The sequence below is a fragment of the Thermobia domestica genome, unplaced genomic scaffold, assembly GCF_964235325.1.
Source record: "Thermobia domestica unplaced genomic scaffold, izTheDome1.hap1.1 HAP1_SCAFFOLD_1560, whole genome shotgun sequence".
Classification (NCBI taxonomy): Eukaryota; Metazoa; Arthropoda; class Insecta; order Zygentoma; family Lepismatidae; genus Thermobia; species Thermobia domestica.
Window position 1 is genome coordinate 28,583 of NW_027657270.1, and position 5,859 is coordinate 34,441.

General features: G+C 38.5%; 1 non-coding gene across 1 annotated transcript; it reads left to right on the forward strand.

Annotated features, from left to right (window-relative positions):
* Positions 1-755: 755 nt before the first annotated feature.
* TRNAR-CCG (transfer RNA arginine (anticodon CCG)) lies at positions 756-829 on the forward strand. The gene has a single exon. It is a non-coding gene; the product is annotated as a tRNA-Arg (tRNA).
* The last annotated feature ends 5,030 nt before the right edge of the window (positions 830-5,859 follow it).

Consider the following 5,859-nt stretch of genomic DNA (forward strand, 5'->3'; position numbering starts at 1 on the left):
GCGATTTTTAATCTTAAAAACCTTAACTGAGGCTCAAGGAGAAGAGTATAACGTCCCGTTCAACACGAAGTGTGTGTGAGGCGTATTTGAGTTCCCACACAGCAAAAATTAAGGTGTTGAAAATATACAAAATGACTAACACTTTAGCGTGTTACTTGTGTGTCAATTCAACGCCAACATCGCCTTCCGAGCATATCAGAAATACCTCGTTACTGGCTGTGAGTATTTGCACTGTTTTTTATTGTTTGTGTATGAGCAAAGCCAGGCCCGTAGCCAGCCCCAAAATGTAGGGGGGCCGGTAGAAATTAGGGGGGCCCGACCCAACCATATTATAGTTCATTTGCAAGCCAACTGTGAAAATTTTAGGGGGCCAGTGAAAATTTAGGGGGCGGCCCCCTCTAGCCCGTCCGTAGATACGGGCCCGAGCAAAGTTTTGCGAAATATATTTCGCATATATGGCAAGTAACTAATAACATTCTATGTTTTCTGTAATTGGTCACAATAATATTGTTGTAAACATGTAAATTATCTGACAACAGTTACACAGATAGCTGTGCTTCCATCTGTTTTCTTTATCTGTTATTCTTGTGTCTTAGCACGTATGAACAGAAGATAACATAACTGTTGCCTGTGCAACTCTTGTCAGACGATTCACAGGTTTACAACAATATTATTGTGACCGATTACAGAAAACATAGAACATTATTCGTCACTTCGCATAAGTGCCAAATAGCTTTGCTTATATTAAACGAGTGGCCCCGCGTGGCGTAGTCGCTAACGCTCTCGCCTCCGGTGCGAGCGGTCTCGGGTTCGATTCCCGGTGGGGGCACTCGGTCGAAAAAGTGTAAAACGCTTTTTCAGGCCAGCCACCCTGAATGAGGTTTTCCTGGGTTTTCCTCATTCACACCAGGCAAATGCCGGGGTGGTACCTAACTTATAGGTCCCAGGCCGCTTCCTTCCTTCCCCAATCCTTTCTTCCTTCCCTTTCCCCGGATTGTGTGCTCGCCGAGGGACGTCATCCCTCAAAACGTGAAGGGCTAAATGGCCTTAGATGCCGAAAGCCCAGAAATCTAAATCCCACCCCCATATTAAACGATAAATACCAATGCAAATTCTCCCAGGTGGTAACGAATTATTTCTGATATGCTCTGAAGGCGATGTGGTTGGTGCTGAATTAACACAAGTAACACACTAAAGTGACACTCATTTTGTGTTATTTCAACACCTCATTTTTTTTACAGTGCACCAGTAGTAGAACCCAAGTCTTCTTCGCCGAAGTCGCTTATGCTAATCATGAGGGAATTGAACTATGTTTTATTGTTTTGCTTTATAATGAAAGGGCTGGGCAATTGACGATTATGACAAATATAAGTTTTGAAATAGTAAGTACGAACAAATAAGAAATAATAAATAGTAAATATGCCTATAGTAATTATAGTAGATACAACATTCCATTCGAAGTATTTTTGTTCAAAATGTGTCCCATTTTTTATTTTTACACGGTACTTTTAGAGGCTGTTTCATTCGGAGATAGTTCCATATGTTGATTAACAGAAAAGCGAACGATGAAATCAAACATTTGCATAACATACCTCTATGCATAAAAATGGAGGTTGACATAGAAGATGCTATAGCCAGGGGTGCCCACAAGGGGGGCTATGACGCAAACTGCGTCATTGAAATATTTGGGGAGGGGGTAAAAATCTATATAAATATGTTTGAGGGAGTGTAAAAATGAATCGAAAAGTTTTTTTTTTTCATGGAAGAACACCTACGGATAGACAATTGAGGGGGGCGTCATGGACTTGAGGGGGGGTGGGCACCACTGCTATAGCAGTGTTCTTCCTGAATGTACAAATGCAACTGAACAATGCGTTGCACGTTTCTTGAAGTTGGCTGCTAGAACCAGTGGTATCACTGAATGTTCCTTCGGATGTCATCCCGTGGCCCCATCATAACCAACTATGGTTTCATGACAATCGAACTGGGTAATGGTTAATGTCTAATGTACCGCTGGTCAAGAGGAAATAAGAATCAAAATTGGGGGCCATTTTAAAATTTTTCCTCCCCTCCTCTGGCTAAGGTCAGTATTTATAAATTTACTAGCGTCAATTGAAGACTTTGGGGCAAAACCCCGTCAAGTCCAAAAAGTGGAAGTGTAATGGAGATACCTTCACATGGGTTTCTCGTCGTCCGATTTTCTTCAAACTTAGCACATATATACTAGACCGAAAATAAATCGACACGTATTTTTTGTTTGTTTGTTTGTTTGTTTGTTTCTTTCGGAAAATAGGTTAAAGGGGGCAAAGAGTCCCTTGACTAAAAGGACCACATTAAAGAAACGAAACTCTGCCGATGCAAAGATGACTTCAAAGTAGGAAATAAGGGTTTTGTCGTTTTCGCGAGAAAAGAGTTTAGGGGGCAATGTCTCCCTTCGAAATGACAAAGGACCCCGCACAATCCTTAAAAAAATTAGATTTCGGTGGAATTCCTTGAAATCGTGGTATATTATAGATATTGTGTACCTGAGAAAAAGTCTCAATGGGCACAACCAAAAATCATTGACCGTTTGGCCTCTACAGGGCCAGTGGGCCACTTTTTTAAAAACAGCCCAAATTAACGATATTCTGGATTTCGGTAAAAATGACTGAAACCGTGAAATGTTGTAGATATTTTGATCCTGAGTACCACCAATGACTGACCGTTTGCCCACTACAGGTACGGATTTTTGAAAACAGGCGGGTATAACGATATTTTTGATTACGATGTAAATGAATGAAACTGTGATACGTTGTAGATGTCATGATCCTGAGAAAAATTCTCCAAGGCTTTCCGAGGTTTTCCTTTGTCCCTCAAGATGAACATCGGAATGTTGTCTATGCTTAAATGATGTTAGCCGCTACTCTCCCATCCCTTTTCCGGGTTGTGGGATAGGACATCTCATGGCTTCATACAATTCCACCAAAATTCCAGAATATCCTTATCTTCTGCTGTTTTAAGAAATGTGGTCCCGTAGTTGCCAAATGGTCAGTGATTGATGGTTGTGTCTATTGAGACTTTTTCTCAGGATCACAAGATCTACAATATATCACGGTTTCAACCAATTCCATCGAAATCCAGACCTATCTTCTGCTGTTGTCAAAATACGTGGTCAAACGGTCACGGGTGGTTGCGCCCATTGACACTTTTTCTCATGATCCAATATTAACAACATATTATGACTTCAAGCAATTCCACCGAAATTCAGAATACAGTTACCTTCCACTGTTTTCAGAAAAGTAGCCACGTAGTGTCTAAACGGTGAGCAACATATCACAGTTTCAATCAATTACACCGAAATCCATAATACCGTTACCTTCTCATTTAACGTTTATAGGACGAACGGCTCAAGAGTTGAGCCAGCAGTTTAAATCTCCATCACTTCGCTCCGCTCCTAATTAACCTAAAGAGAGGATTTAGGTGTCCGTCTCTTTAGAAAGGATCAAACTTTCCAACGATGTGCATTTTGTTCACATTCGGGGGTACAGCAGCGGGAGGGTAGAGGGAGAATTTGGATGTTTTAGTTTCCCCTCCCCCTCAGCATTTGGGGGAGAGAGACTCTCCCTCCAAAGGAGCTACAAACATAACAATGGTATCAACAAAGATAATTAAACATCCTAACTAATGATATCCTGTGTATGGCCATTCTTGCGCATGACAAATAACAGTGTTGCCAATTTCGAGAAAATGTACTTTTTATTTCATTTTTTGAATTTATTCTTCTTCTTTTACGGGTTGGGCACGAGGGGCACAAAAGTTACCTCGGTGGAATCTATGTCCCATAAGCTTTCCAACGAGATATGGCTTGTATCTCTGTGACGATTAGGGGCGTCAGGGTAGATCAAAATATTTCGAAAAATATATACAGGGTGATTCTCGTAGGACACACATTTGGAATTATTTTCTCACTTGCTATTGAACTTTCGCCCTTCATTTTTTACATGATTGTACTCGATGCCTGGCGTACACGTGAACATATGTTTTCCAGCGTACGAGAAATAACAGTGTTGCTATAGTCTTAGAAGCTTCGAAAAATGTATGTTTTCCCAGTGTTTTTAAGTTTCTTCTTAACGTCGCTGAAATTTGTGTCCAATAAGCTTTCCAACCAGGTACGACTTATATCTCTGTGACGATTAGGGGCGTCAGGGTAGACCAAAATCACTTTTTTGAGTATTATTTTCAATCCTATTTTACTGAAAAAAAAAGTGTTATGAAAATTTTTAAAAAATAAAAAATCCTTGGGCAGGGTTTGAACCAACGCCAGAAACTATTTTCATTAGTAGTATGTTGCGCTAGTACACTCGACTACGTGCGCCGACAGAAGTTGGCCTTTAGTTTCCGCTATATATAGGTCATGATTCTTGATATCTTATCTGTATCGGCCGATAAGGTAAGCGGATATCTGAAACTCTTGGGATCCGCGAAAATGCCGTAAGGCTTTTATATAAACAAAATAATGATTATATGTACTCATTAAGATATAATAAAAATATATTGTGTTTGTTGATAAATGTATACATGAAGTATTTGAAAATAAGAGTTTTGCATTGGCCAGATTTTTTTATTTAAGCAAGGTTTTAGACTGTGTAGAACATAATATACTATTAAGAAAATTGAGGTTTTCAAAGTAAAAGTCTGAACTTTATTAAACATACTTAAACGGTCACACTCAGATTGTTAATGTCAATGCAATGAAATCGGATAGCACTCTAATAAAACACGGGGTTCCTCAGGTTCTGTACTGGGACCGTTACTGTTTATATTGATAATAAATGATTTACCACTGAATATCTCAGGTAAATCCTTTCTTTATGGTGATGGCACAACCTTGCTAAACAGCAGCAATAATCTTACAGAGCTAATGATATTGAATGAGGAAACCTTTATAGATAGGGATGCGCTCGAGTCGAGTCGAGACAGAATTTTCCTGACAAAATTCGAGTCGAGACACAGCTCTTCCAATAGAAAAATATATATTTTTCGAGTCGAGACATTACTTTTACAGCGTCTTTTCGAGACGAGACAGTCTTAAATATTGTCTCGTGCGCATCCCTATTTATAGAAACCAAGGAATGGTTTAAGGCAAACGAATTTCTTCTTAATGAAAATAAAACTACTAGACAAATATATTCATTGAACGAGTTTCCAGTAGCGTCAAAGAATGTAAAATTTCTTGGTATCATTCTGAATAGGCAATTCACTTTGAAAACACATGTAGAATATGTATGTGTAAAACTTTCCAGAATAATAAGTTTAATACAAAATTTAAGAGATATAATCCCGAACAACTACATAAGATCAGCATATTATGCATTTTTACAAAGTATCATAGAACATCAAATATTATTTTGGGGTAACAGTAACTACATAAATGAGGTTACGGGGTTTAAACTTCAGGGGAATACATACACAAAATTTGTCGATTACTCAATTTAAAATTAAAATGTATGATCGGTTAGTTGCTGTACAGGCCTCCTGTACCCTATTTAAATGTTGAGGAGTTTGAGGAAAATAAACGCATATTGGTGTAGGTAAAAGAAAAAGAAAAAAAAAAAGGAACTTGCTTGTATATCTTCATTTGACGTTGTCTATTGTCTGTATACAGACATAATAACAATAAAAATATTAGGCTATATTCTATCATCTACATTGAGTTCCAAGATAAAGAAAATATGTTGTTGGTTGAATATGCTTCACGATTTTTGTCTTTGCTTTTCATATGTGGAAACACGTAATCTGCTCTGTATATACGTCTATTAATTTCTTGGAATTGAATGATATTTCATTTATATACCAAGGACACGCAAAGGCCATGATCAT